The following is a 14,680-nucleotide window of genomic DNA, read 5'->3' on the forward strand; positions in this document are numbered from 1 at the left end:
ATTATTAATATTAATGTCATTTAACAATATTATTAGTTCTTAATAAGAATCATTATTTTATTACCAACATCTCTTAGTAATTATTTTTAAGCAACATTAATTGCTGATATCATTATTTTTTATTAATAATGATATTACTATTAATTATTAATATTAATAATTAACATTTTTAACGAGTATTAATTTTTACTATCTTTATTATGATTATTAATATCCATATTATTATTATTAATTTTTATTATATTTATTAATATTAATAATTAATAGACTTGTTCCTGATATCCGGCGGGGAGAGATGATATTACTCCCAACATCGAAGAAAGTGTACACCCCTCTATGATGTCCACGACTGATGTCCATTGGGACATAGCCAGGCCAGCATCCTGGGGACGGCTGCATTCCCTGCCTGGGGAACCTTGCTCCCAGTTAGGAGTCACTGGAGTTGAGGCCCCTAATGGATTGTGGAAGGCACAGGCGTAGAATGGAGGTAGCCCTATCATACGGGCCTGTGTAGACAGACCCCAGAAAACAAGCATTGAGGTCAGACTCTTGTCTGAAGCTGGCCACCTGAAAGTATTTGGGCTTTGGGGTGTGATGAGGGCCTGGTTTCAGGGAGCAAAGTGTGCTGGTTTGGACACGCAGGAGGTTCTCTGCAGCTCTCTCAGGTACAGGGTATGTTGCTAAGTATATACTTTTAAAATCCCTAGGAGGAGGGGGCACCCAGAAGGGGCCCTAAAGCCAAGGGCAAAGCCCAGCCTTTCCACCTCCCCAGCTGAAGAGAGGCTGGAGGACAATTCTCCGGAGTTTCCTAACAAAGAAGAGAAAAAAGAAATCAAAAAGACCTGGAGGATAGGCAAGCCAATGAGGGCTGACTGGGATTACCCTGCCTAATCCTCAAAACAAGCCTTCCCTATCTGTGCTCTGGGCCTGGTGAGGAAACAGGTCACAGTAGGACATTCAGACCCTGGGCAGGCAGCTGGCAGCCTGGAGCCCAGGAGGTCCAAACAGACTGTCCCAACCCCAGCCCTTAGCCAGGAGCGGCTCCGCCCACAGCTCATTCACTGCTAAATCAGGCCAACTGGGCTACCCGCCCTTCCCCAATCCCCCTCGCTCACCATTCAACAGCCTCCCTGCTCCTGCCTGCCAGACTGCAGATGGCAGTGCACGCCCCCTTCATTCTGGACTCTCAGCTGCCCACCAGGCCATCCCTCTCTGCCAGGCCACCTGGAGCCTGGCCGTGTGCATGCGGGATGGGCAGCACCTGGAATACTTGGGCCGGCTTGGCTGGGGGCTGCGGTTCCTGTGCAGGGTGGAGTTACCGCTCCATCCCATTCCCTGGCCACTGCCAGGCCTTGACCACCAGTAGCCCCACATCCAGGAGATATCGACGTGTTCACCTTTGATTGGCAGTGGGCATGCAATCCTGGGGCAGACCCCTTAGAATCCCAGGTATGAGAGAGCTAGGTGAGGGCAAGCGTGGCATCAGAGTGAAGGGGGCCTGCCTCTCCACACCTGTGGGTATTTCTCGAAAGGTGGAGATGAGAGACGGAGAAAAGAAATCAGACACAGTGACAAAGTCTAGAGGAAGAAAAGTGGGCCCAGGGGACCTGTGCTCAGCATATGGAGGACCCACACCATCTTCCGGCACTGGTCTCTGCAGTTCCCTCTGTATTTATTGATCACTGTCTCTACTATCTCGGCAAGGGGGATGTGGCAGGACTACAGGGTAGTGGTGGTGGGGAGAGTCAGCAGGAAAACATGTGAGCAAAGGACTGTGTGCCATCAATAAGTGTAAGGAAAGGTGCTGTGCCTCGATGTGCACGTCGGCCAGATTGATGTTTGATTTTACACCAACATCTCCGTGCACTAAAGAGCAGCATTGTCGCCAGCATGTCTCGCCTCCAGCCATAAGGCGGTTTTCTCCTATCTCAGTAAATAGAATGTATGGGCAGGTTTTACCCCGAGACATTTCATTACGAGGGATGAGCAGGAGACAGATGCCTTCCTCTTATATCAACTGCAAAAAGGCCTTCCTCTTCCACTAATCCTCCTCAGCACAGACTCTTTACGGGGGTCGGGCTGGGGGACGGTCAGGTCTTTCCCTTCCCACGGGGCCATATCTCAGGCTGCCTCAGGGGGGAGAAACCTTGGACAACACCCAGGCTTTCTTGGGCAGAGATCCCTGAGGCTTTTCGCAGTGCACTGTGTCCCTGGGTACTCAAGACCGGAGAATGGCGATGACTTTTACCAAGCATACTGCCTGCAAGCACATTTTCACTAAGGCATGTCCTGCACAGCCCTAAATCCATTCAACCTTGAGCCAATACAGCACATGCCTCTGTGAGCACAGGGCTGGGGCTGGGGTTACAGATTAACAGCATCTCAAGGCAGAAGAATTTTTCTCAGTACAGATCAAAATGGACTTTCTTATGTCTTCGTCTTTCTACATAGACACAGCTTAATCACTCAGAAGTCAGCAACCAACCCTAACTAGGGACTTTACTGCTCAGAAACTTCCAACTCACCTTTAACTAGGGACTTTCCAATGTAACCAGTCAGATAGATTGTCTTCGTCTTGCTTCTGAGAACACCTTAGGAAGGTTTTGCTCTTGCACATTACCCTAGTGGAGCCCTGAACTTCTTGGATTCTTGTGCCCCCTGATTCATGAACCAGTCTCTGCTGAAATACACTTTTCAAAATTTAAATGTACCTAAGTTTATCTCAACACCAGCCAGAATTGCTCTTCCCCCAGCCTTAGCCATGAAGGGCTTTTTCTTGTCACTCAGTTATCGACATAAAGTCATTATCAAGCATCACTCTCATGTAATGTCGTCATAACATGTGACCTGCTATTTTATTGTAAGCTTCGTGACATTATAGACTTTATCTCTTTCGTTCACAAATGTATTCTTAGTGCTTAGAACAACGCTCACTCCTAATAGGGGCTAATAAATATGCGTTACGTTAATGAAGTTATAGATTTAGCCATAATAAGATGGTACAGCTAAGAGGTACTGCAATCAGCCTTGGATCGGAGACTCCTGAACCTTGCCAATTCCTTCACATCTCTAAAACGCAGTTTCCTACCCGTGAAATAGAGACGATGCTAGTGCCCGGTTCTTAGAATCCTCTTGAGAACTAAATGAGACAGACACTGCATAGGAAACCCTCAGCACTCGGTTGAGTAAACAGTTAATGTTAGCATTATTCTTATTTTTTAAGAATTATCCGTGAAAGTATTAAGTCATATGCCTAAATGCACCTTTCTCTGGTGGGCAGAGTGACAGCGCTTGGATCAATAGTACAGCTACTATCACACAACAGCCAAGGACAGGAAACAGAAAGAATACTTGATCCCCTGAGGATCGCAGGGGAATTCAAAGACACACAATGTTATGACTAGATTTGGAAGCTGGCCGAGTTACTAATACCACCATAAGATGCTTGAGGAAAATGCTCCCAACCTCCTGAAGCCAGCCTCCAACTTAGCTGAGTGTCCCACCCACCTCCACTTGTAGAAGGGCCTCGGAATCACCACATCCACTCTGCAGGACCCATATCCTTCCCATTTCAGCCTGTGTTCCACGTGAAGCACACCATAAGCTGCCAGGCACTTCATTTCCTGGCCCAGATGGTCAGTATTCTGTGGCCACCAGCATTTTCCAAAAAACCGCTGCAACAACAGCACCAGTTCCACATGTTCTTCTTCCACGTGACTTCAACAGTCTCCCAGTGAGAGGCGAGGCTATGTTTTCTTCTCAGGCTAGGTCATAAAAGGCAATACAGGCTGGGCACAGTAGCTCATGCCTGTAATCCCAGCACGTTGGAAGGACGAGGCAAGTGGATCACTTGAGGTCAGGAGTTCGAGATCAGTCCGGCCAACATGGTGAAAGTCCTTCTCTACTAAAAATACAAAAATTAGCTGGGCATGGTCACGAGCACTTGTAATCCCAGCTACTTGGGAGGCTGAGGCAGGATAATGGCTTGAACCCGGGAGGCCGAGTTTGCAGCGAGTCGAGATCTGGCCATTGCACTCCAGTCTGGGCAACAAGAGCAAAACTCTGTCTGAAAAAATAAAATAAAATAGAAGGTAACACAGCTTTCTGACATTCTCCTGGAATGCTCACTCTTAGAATCCAGTCACGCACCCTGAGAAATCCCGTCTGTGGAGAGGCCCACCCCATGTTTCTCCCAGCCCCTGAACCCCCTGAACTCTGAGTTGGGAGCCAGCACCTCCTTGCTGGCCATGTGAGTGAGCCGTCCTGAAGAGCAGATTCTGCAGCCCCCAGTCAAGCCACCACCTCTTGCCACAGGTGCAGGGGCGAGACTGCCCTATTGAGCACTGCCCAAAAGGAGATTCAGCAAAACAAATGATGATTCCATCTCCAGAAAAATATTCCTGGTAACGAAGTACACAATTAATATGCATAAAGCCCATTTTGGCTAATACCTAAGCCAAATGGCAATTCTTTTTTTGTTTTTTATTATTTATTTATTTTTGAGATACGGCCTCACTCTATTGCCCAGGCTGGACTGCAGGGGTGTGATCTCCACTCACTGCAACCTCTGCCTCCTGGGCTCAAGTGATTCTCATGCCTCAGCCTCTGAAGTAGCTGGGACCACAGGCGTGTGCCACCACACCCAGCTAAATATTTTTTTGTATTTTTAGCAGAGGTGGGTTCTCACTATGTTGCCTAGATGGTCTCGAACTCGTGGACTCAAGTGATTCACCCGCCTTGGCCTCCCAAACTGCTGAGATTACAGGCATGAGCCACCGTGGCCATCCAAAATAACAATTCTTTTTTTTGAGATGAATGAAGTTTTATTCTTGATGCACAGGCTGGAACACAATGACACAATCTTGGCTCACTGCAACCTCCTCTGCCTCCCGGCTTCAAGTGATTCTCCTGCCTCAGCCTCCCAAGTAGCTGGGATTACGGGCACCCACCACCACACCCAGCTAATTGTTTTTTTGTATTTTTAGTAGAGATGGGGGTTTCACCATGTTGGCCAGGCTAGTCTCCAACTCCTGACCTCAGGCGATCCACCTGCCTTGGCCTCCCAAAGTGCTGGGATTACAGGCATGAGTCACTGCGCCCAGACTCAAAATGGTAATTCTTAATAAGTGAAAATTTTATTCCCTTATTTTCTTTTAATTAATCAATTTATCTACCCCTTAAATGTTTGGCTTTTGTAAACAGTTTAGGTCTGATGGTAGTTGGCCCAGATAAGGACTTATGTCGGCATGGAATTTTTATGCTTCTCTCCTTTTTATCAGGTGGGTTTATTGTAAGGTGTGGAAGTGAAAAAGAATGCAATTAACATTACAGAAGGCCGGTCATGCCTGTAATCCCAGCACTTTGGGAGACCGAAGTGGGCAGATGACGAGGTCAGGAGATCGAGATCATCCTGACTAACATGGAGAAACCCCGTCTCTACTAAAAATACAAAAAATTAGCTGGGTATGGTGGCAGATGCCTGTTGTCCCAGCTACTTCGGAGGCTGAGGCAGGAGAATGATGTGAATGCAAGAGGCAGAGGTTACAGTGAGCCAAGATCGCGCCACTGCACTCCAGTCTGGGTGACAGAGTAAGACTCCGTCTCAAAAGAAAAAAAAAAAATTACAGAAACATCTATTAAACGTCAGATATTAAGTGTGTGCTTTATATGTTTACTCATGTAATCTTCGTGCAACTCTAACTACTAGATGTTATTTATTCTCACTTTAAGCATAAGGACATGGGGCCAGGTGCAGCGGCTCAATGGGGCCGGGCGCAGTGGCTCCCAGCACTTTGGGAGGCCAAGGTAGATAGAGCACCTGAGGTCAGGAGTTCGAGACCAGCCTGGCCAACATGGTGAAACCCTATCTCTACTAACAATACAAGAATTAGCCAGCTGTGGTGGCGGGTGCCCGTAATCCCAGCTACTTGGGAGGCTGAGGCAGGAGAATCACTTGAACCCAGGAGGTGGAGGTTAGAGTTTAGAGTGAGCCAAGATCATGCCACTGCACTCTAGCTTGGGTGACAGAATGAGACTCTGTCTCAAAAAGAAGGAGAAGAAGAAGAAGAAGAAAGAAAGAAGAAGAAGAAGAAGAAGAAGAAGAAGAAGAAGAAGAAGAAGAAGAAGAAGAAGAAGAAGAAGAAGAAGAAGAAGAAGGAGGACGAGGAGGAGGAGGAGGAGGAGGAGGAGAGGAGGAGGAAGAGGAGGAGGAGGAGGAGAAAGAAAGAGGAGGAGGAGGAGGAGGAGGAGAAGGAGAATAGGAAGAAGAGGAAGAAGAGGCAGAAGAAGAAGAAGCAGCAGCAGCAGCAGCAGCCGCCGCCTCTGCGCAGGAGGGGGAGGAGGAGGAGGAGGGGAAGGAAATAGTTTCAGAAGTTTAGAGCTTCTGAAATCCAAAATTCATGCTCTTTACACAATTTCAGGCTTTTTCCCCCGGAGACTCCAGGTGAATCTTGCCTCTAGTTTAAATAGCATATCAGAAATGTATTTGGGCCTGGTGCAGTGGCTCATGCCTGTAATCCCAGCGTTTTGGGAGACGGAGGTGGGCAGATCACTTGAGTTCAGGAGTTCTATACCAGCCTGGACAACATGTCAAAACCCATCTATATCAAGAACACAAAATAAATAGCTGGATGTGGTGGTGCACCTCTGTAGTCACAGCTACTTGGGAGGGACTATACTATACGCCCTGGCTATCAGGAATAACATCATAGAGAGGTGTACACTTTCTTCGATGTTGGGAGTAATATCATCTTCTCCCCGCCGGATATCAGGAACAAGTCCATTAATTCTTAATATTAATAAATAATATTAATATTATGTAGCCTGTAGTCCTGCCACATCCCCCTTGCCGAGATAGTAGAGACAGTGATCAATAAATACAGAGGGAACTGCAGAGACCAGTGCCGGAAGATGGTGTGGGTCCTCCATATGCTGAGCACAGGTCCCCTGGGCCCACTTTTCTTCCTCTAGACTTTGTCACTGTGTCTGATTTCTTTTCTCCGTCTCTCATCTCCACCTTTCGAGAAATACCCACAGGTGTGGAGAGGCAGGCCCCCTTCACTCTGATGCCACGCTTGCCCTCACCTAGCTCTCTCATACCTGGGATTCTAAGGGGTCTGCCCCAGGATTGCATGCCCACTGCCAATCAAAGGTGAACACGTCGATATCTCCTGGATGTGGGGCTACTGGTGGTCAAGGCCTGGCAGTGGCCAGGGAATGGGATGGAGCGGTAACTCCACCCTGCACAGGAACCGCAGCCCCCAGCCAAGCCGGCCCAAGTATTCCAGGTGCTGCCCATCCCGCATGCACACGGCCAGGCTCCAGGTGGCCTGGCAGAGAGGGATGGCCTGGTGGGCAGCTGAGAGTCCAGAATGAAGGGGGCGTGCACTGCCATCTGCAGTCTGGCAGGCAGGAGCAGGGAGGCTGTTGAATGGTGAGCGAGGGGGATTGGGGGAAGGGCGGGTAGCCCAGTTGGCCTGATTTTTTAGCAGTGAATGAGCTGTGGGCGGAGCCGCTCCTGGCTAAGGGCTGGGGTTGGGACAGTCTGTTTGGACCTCCTGGGCTCCAGGCTGCCAGCTGCCTGCCCAGGGTCTGAATGTCCTACTGTGACCTGTTTCCTCACCAGGCCCAGAGCACAGATAGGGAAGGCTTGTTTTGAGGATTAGGCAGGGTAATCCCAGTCAGCCCTCATTGGCTTGCCTATCCTCCAGGTCTTTTTGATTTCTTTTTTCTCTTCTTTGTTAGGAAACTCCGGAGAATTGTCCTCCAGCCTCTCTTCAGCTGGGGAGGTGGAAAGGCTGGGCTTTGCCCTTGGCTTTAGGGCCCCTTCTGGGTGCCCCCCCCTCCTCCTAGGGATTTTAAAAGTATATACTTAGCAACATACCCTGTACCTGAGAGAGCTGCAGAGAACCTCCTGCGTGTCCAAACCAGCACACTTTGCTCCCTGAAACCAGGCCCTCATCACACCCCAAAGCCCAAATACTTTCAGGTGGCCAGCTTCAGACAAGAGTCTGACCTCAATGCTTGTTTTCTGGGGTCTGTCTACACAGGCCCGTATGATAGGGCTACCTCCATTCTACGCCTGTGCCTTCCACAATCCATTAGGGGCCTCAACTCCAGTGACTCCTAACTGGGAGCAAGGTTCCCCAGGCAGGGAATGCAGCCGTCCCCAGGATGCTGGCCTGGCTATGTCCCAATGGACATCAGTCGTGGAGCCAGAGATCCAAGGCAAGGAGTCTCAACCCCCCATTTCACCAGGTGTGGTGACCTTTCTGGGTTCCTAACCCTCAAGATGGGATTTTGACACTATCCCACTGCGATATTGGGAATCATATAATCCTCTCCCACCCAGGATATAAGAAACAAGACCACCAAGGGGATAGACAACCACTGCGATAGTTTCAATAATGTTATCCTCTACCCCCTGGCTATTAGGAACAACATCATAGAGAGGTGAACACTTTCCTCGAAAATGGGAGTAATATCATCTCCCCGCCGGATATCAGGAACAAGTCCATTAATTATTAATATTAATAAATATAATAAAAATTAATAATAATATTTGATATTAATAATCATAGTAAAGATAGTAAAATGGAGACAGGTTAAAAATGTTAATGATTAGTATTAATAATTAATAGTCATATCATTATTAATAATGAAATAATGATATCAGCAAATAATGTTGCTTAAATAATTACTAAGAGATGTTGGTAATAAAATAATGATTCATATTAAGTACTAATAATATTGTTAACTGACATTAATATTAATAATTAATTTTAAGTGTGTATAATCACATATGGAAAACAGTTATCCAAAATTAATAATGGTATCTTACTAATTAATAGTGTCATTGATAATTATTAAAATCGATCATTTATGTTTAATAATTAATCATATTATTATTCCTAATACCGCATGGGGTGTGCACCTACCTGTGATGTCATTCCTAATATCCAGGGACGGAGATCATGATACTAGTTTTAATATCACAGTAGGTGTACAATCACGCTGTGACATTAATCCTAATATCTAGGGGGAAAGAGGATGACATGTCACCCAACATAACAACGACTGGACAGCCACTCGGTGATATTGCTCCTAATATTCACGGAAGAGGCGTATGATATTACTCCCAATATCCCAGGGAGGGTACAGCTCTTAACCTCGCAGGGGGGTGAGCCACCCCCCGCGAGGTGGGGACCAATAGCCACCCCCTCTCCCCCCCTTGGCTATTGGGAGCCACCTCGCAGGGGGGTGAGCCACCCCCCGCGAGGTGGGGACCAATAGCCACCCCCTCTCCCCCCCTTGGCTATTGGGAGCCACCTCGCAGGGGGGTGAGCCACCCCCCGCGAGGTGGGGACCAATAGCCACCCCCTCTCCCCCCCTTGGCTATTGGGAGCCACCTCGCAGGGGGGTGAGCCACCCCCCGCGAGGTGGGGACCAATAGCCACCCCCTCTCCCCCCCTTGGCTATTGGGAGCCACCTCGCAGGGGGGTGAGCCACCCCCCGCGAGGTGGGGACCAATAGCCACCCCCTCTCCCCCCCTTGGCTATTGGGAGCCACCTCGCAGGGGGGTGAGCCACCCCCCGCGAGGTGGGGACCAATAGCCACCCCCTCTCCCCCCCTTGGCTATTGGGAGCCACCTCGCAGGGGGGTGAGCCACCCCCCGCGAGGTGGGGACCAATAGCCACCCCCTCTCCCCCCCTTGGCTATTGGGAGCCACCTCGCAGGGGGGTGAGCCACCCCCCGCGAGGTGGGGACCAATAGCCACCCCCTCTCCCCCCCTTGGCTATTGGGAGCCACCTCGCAGGGGGGTGAGCCACCCCCCGCGAGGTGGGGACCAATAGCCACCCCCTCTCCCCCCCTTGGCTATTGGGAGCCACCTCGCAGGGGGGTGAGCCACCCCCCGCGAGGTGGGGACCAATAGCCACCCCCTCTCCCCCCCTTGGCTATTGGGAGCCACCTCGCAGGGGGGTGAGCCACCCCCCGCGAGGTGGGGACCAATAGCCACCCCCTCTCCCCCCCTTGGCTATTGGGAGCCACCTCGCAGGGGGGTGAGCCACCCCCCGCGAGGTGGGGACCAATAGCCACCCCCTCTCCCCCCCTTGGCTATTGGGAGCCACCTCGCAGGGGGGTGAGCCACCCCCCGCGAGGTGGGGACCAATAGCCACCCCCTCTCCCCCCCTTGGCTATTGGGAGCCACCTCGCAGGGGGGTGAGCCACCCCCCGCGAGGTGGGGACCAATAGCCACCCCCTCTCCCCCCCTTGGCTATTGGGAGCCACCTCGCAGGGGGGTGAGCCACCCCCCGCGAGGTGGGGACCAATAGCCACCCCCTCTCCCCCCCTTGGCTATTGGGAGCCACCTCGCAGGGGGGTGAGCCACCCCCCGCGAGGTGGGGACCAATAGCCACCCCCTCTCCCCCCCTTGGCTATTGGGAGCCACCTCGCAGGGGGGTGAGCCACCCCCCGCGAGGTGGGGACCAATAGCCACCCCCTCTCCCCCCCTTGGCTATTGGGAGCCACCTCGCAGGGGGGTGAGCCACCCCCCGCGAGGTGGGGACCAATAGCCACCCCCTCTCCCCCCCTTGGCTATTGGGAGCCACCTCGCAGGGGGGTGAGCCACCCCCCGCGAGGTGGGGACCAATAGCCACCCCCTCTCCCCCCCTTGGCTATTGGGAGCCACCTCGCAGGGGGGTGAGCCACCCCCCGCGAGGTGGGGACCAATAGCCACCCCCTCTCCCCCCCTTGGCTATTGGGAGCCACCTCGCAGGGGGGTGAGCCACCCCCCGCGAGGTGGGGACCAATAGCCACCCCCTCTCCCCCCCTTGGCTATTGGGAGCCACCTCGCAGGGGGGTGAGCCACCCCCCGCGAGGTGGGGACCAATAGCCACCCCCTCTCCCCCCCTTGGCTATTGGGAGCCACCTCGCAGGGGGGTGAGCCACCCCCCGCGAGGTGGGGACCAATAGCCACCCCCTCTCCCCCCCTTGGCTATTGGGAGCCACCTCGCAGGGGGGTGAGCCACCCCCCGCGAGGTGGGGACCAATAGCCACCCCCTCTCCCCCCCTTGGCTATTGGGAGCCACCTCGCAGGGGGGTGAGCCACCCCCCGCGAGGTGGGGACCAATAGCCACCCCCTCTCCCCCCCTTGGCTATTGGGAGCCACCTCGCAGGGGGGTGAGCCACCCCCCGCGAGGTGGGGACCAATAGCCACCCCCTCTCCCCCCCTTGGCTATTGGGAGCCACCTCGCAGGGGGGTGAGCCACCCCCCGCGAGGTGGGGACCAATAGCCACCCCCTCTCCCCCCCTTGGCTATTGGGAGCCACCTCGCAGGGGGGTGAGCCACCCCCCGCGAGGTGGGGACCAATAGCCACCCCCTCTCCCCCCCTTGGCTATTGGGAGCCACCTCGCAGGGGGGTGAGCCACCCCCCGCGAGGTGGGGACCAATAGCCACCCCCTCTCCCCCCCTTGGCTATTGGGAGCCACCTCGCAGGGGGGTGAGCCACCCCCCGCGAGGTGGGGACCAATAGCCACCCCCTCTCCCCCCCTTGGCTATTGGGAGCCACCTCGCAGGGGGGTGAGCCACCCCCCGCGAGGTGGGGACCAATAGCCACCCCCTCTCCCCCCCTTGGCTATTGGGAGCCACCTCGCAGGGGGGTGAGCCACCCCCCGCGAGGTGGGGACCAATAGCCACCCCCTCTCCCCCCCTTGGCTATTGGGAGCCACCTCGCAGGGGGGTGAGCCACCCCCCGCGAGGTGGGGACCAATAGCCACCCCCTCTCCCCCCCTTGGCTATTGGGAGCCACCTCGCAGGGGGGTGAGCCACCCCCCGCGAGGTGGGGACCAATAGCCACCCCCTCTCCCCCCCTTGGCTATTGGGAGCCACCTCGCAGGGGGGTGAGCCACCCCCCGCGAGGTGGGGACCAATAGCCACCCCCTCTCCCCCCCTTGGCTATTGGGAGCCACCTCGCAGGGGGGTGAGCCACCCCCCGCGAGGTGGGGACCAATAGCCACCCCCTCTCCCCCCCTTGGCTATTGGGAGCCACCTCGCAGGGGGGTGAGCCACCCCCCGCGAGGTGGGGACCAATAGCCACCCCCTCTCCCCCCCTTGGCTATTGGGAGCCACCTCGCAGGGGGGTGAGCCACCCCCCGCGAGGTGGGGACCAATAGCCACCCCCTCTCCCCCCCTTGGCTATTGGGAGCCACCTCGCAGGGGGGTGAGCCACCCCCCGCGAGGTGGGGACCAATAGCCACCCCCTCTCCCCCCCTTGGCTATTGGGAGCCACCTCGCAGGGGGGTGAGCCACCCCCCGCGAGGTGGGGACCAATAGCCACCCCCTCTCCCCCCCTTGGCTATTGGGAGCCACCTCGCAGGGGGGTGAGCCACCCCCCGCGAGGTGGGGACCAATAGCCACCCCCTCTCCCCCCCTTGGCTATTGGGAGCCACCTCGCAGGGGGGTGAGCCACCCCCCGCGAGGTGGGGACCAATAGCCACCCCCTCTCCCCCCCTTGGCTATTGGGAGCCACCTCGCAGGGGGGTGAGCCACCCCCCGCGAGGTGGGGACCAATAGCCACCCCCTCTCCCCCCCTTGGCTATTGGGAGCCACCTCGCAGGGGGGTGAGCCACCCCCCGCGAGGTGGGGACCAATAGCCACCCCCTCTCCCCCCCTTGGCTATTGGGAGCCACCTCGCAGGGGGGTGAGCCACCCCCCGCGAGGTGGGGACCAATAGCCACCCCCTCTCCCCCCCTTGGCTATTGGGAGCCACCTCGCAGGGGGGTGAGCCACCCCCCGCGAGGTGGGGACCAATAGCCACCCCCTCTCCCCCCCTTGGCTATTGGGAGCCACCTCGCAGGGGGGTGAGCCACCCCCCGCGAGGTGGGGACCAATAGCCACCCCCTCTCCCCCCCTTGGCTATTGGGAGCCACCTCGCAGGGGGGTGAGCCACCCCCCGCGAGGTGGGGACCAATAGCCACCCCCTCTCCCCCCCTTGGCTATTGGGAGCCACCTCGCAGGGGGGTGAGCCACCCCCCGCGAGGTGGGGACCAATAGCCACCCCCTCTCCCCCCCTTGGCTATTGGGAGCCACCTCGCAGGGGGGTGAGCCACCCCCCGCGAGGTGGGGACCAATAGCCACCCCCTCTCCCCCCCTTGGCTATTGGGAGCCACCTCGCAGGGGGGTGAGCCACCCCCCGCGAGGTGGGGACCAATAGCCACCCCCTCTCCCCCCCTTGGCTATTGGGAGCCACCTCGCAGGGGGGTGAGCCACCCCCCGCGAGGTGGGGACCAATAGCCACCCCCTCTCCCCCCCTTGGCTATTGGGAGCCACCTCGCAGGGGGGTGAGCCACCCCCCGCGAGGTGGGGACCAATAGCCACCCCCTCTCCCCCCCTTGGCTATTGGGAGCCACCTCGCAGGGGGGTGAGCCACCCCCCGCGAGGTGGGGACCAATAGCCACCCCCTCTCCCCCCCTTGGCTATTGGGAGCCACCTCGCAGGGGGGTGAGCCACCCCCCGCGAGGTGGGGACCAATAGCCACCCCCTCTCCCCCCCTTGGCTATTGGGAGCCACCTCGCAGGGGGGTGAGCCACCCCCCGCGAGGTGGGGACCAATAGCCACCCCCTCTCCCCCCCTTGGCTATTGGGAGCCACCTCGCAGGGGGGTGAGCCACCCCCCGCGAGGTGGGGACCAATAGCCACCCCCTCTCCCCCCCTTGGCTATTGGGAGCCACCTCGCAGGGGGGTGAGCCACCCCCCGCGAGGTGGGGACCAATAGCCACCCCCTCTCCCCCCCTTGGCTATTGGGAGCCACCTCGCAGGGGGGTGAGCCACCCCCCGCGAGGTGGGGACCAATAGCCACCCCCTCTCCCCCCCTTGGCTATTGGGAGCCACCTCGCAGGGGGGTGAGCCACCCCCCGCGAGGTGGGGACCAATAGCCACCCCCTCTCCCCCCCTTGGCTATTGGGAGCCACCTCGCAGGGGGGTGAGCCACCCCCCGCGAGGTGGGGACCAATAGCCACCCCCTCTCCCCCCCTTGGCTATTGGGAGCCACCTCGCAGGGGGGTGAGCCACCCCCCGCGAGGTGGGGACCAATAGCCACCCCCTCTCCCCCCCTTGGCTATTGGGAGCCACCTCGCAGGGGGGTGAGCCACCCCCCGCGAGGTGGGGACCAATAGCCACCCCCTCTCCCCCCCTTGGCTATTGGGAGCCACCTCGCAGGGGGGTGAGCCACCCCCCGCGAGGTGGGGACCAATAGCCACCCCCTCTCCCCCCCTTGGCTATTGGGAGCCACCTCGCAGGGGGGTGAGCCACCCCCCGCGAGGTGGGGACCAATAGCCACCCCCTCTCCCCCCCTTGGCTATTGGGAGCCACCTCGCAGGGGGGTGAGCCACCCCCCGCGAGGTGGGGACCAATAGCCACCCCCTCTCCCCCCCTTGGCTATTGGGAGCCACCTCGCAGGGGGGTGAGCCACCCCCCGCGAGGTGGGGACCAATAGCCACCCCCTCTCCCCCCCTTGGCTATTGGGAGCCACCTCGCAGGGGGGTGAGCCACCCCCCGCGAGGTGGGGACCAATAGCCACCCCCTCTCCCCCCCTTGGCTATTGGGAGCCACCTCGCAGGGGGGTGAGCCACCCCCCGCGAGGTGGGGACCAATAGCCACCCCCTCTCCCCCCCTTGGCTATTGG

This window comes from Macaca thibetana, chromosome 12 (assembly GCF_024542745.1).
Source record: "Macaca thibetana thibetana isolate TM-01 chromosome 12, ASM2454274v1, whole genome shotgun sequence".
Lineage (NCBI taxonomy): Eukaryota > Metazoa > Chordata > Mammalia > Primates > Cercopithecidae > Macaca > Macaca thibetana.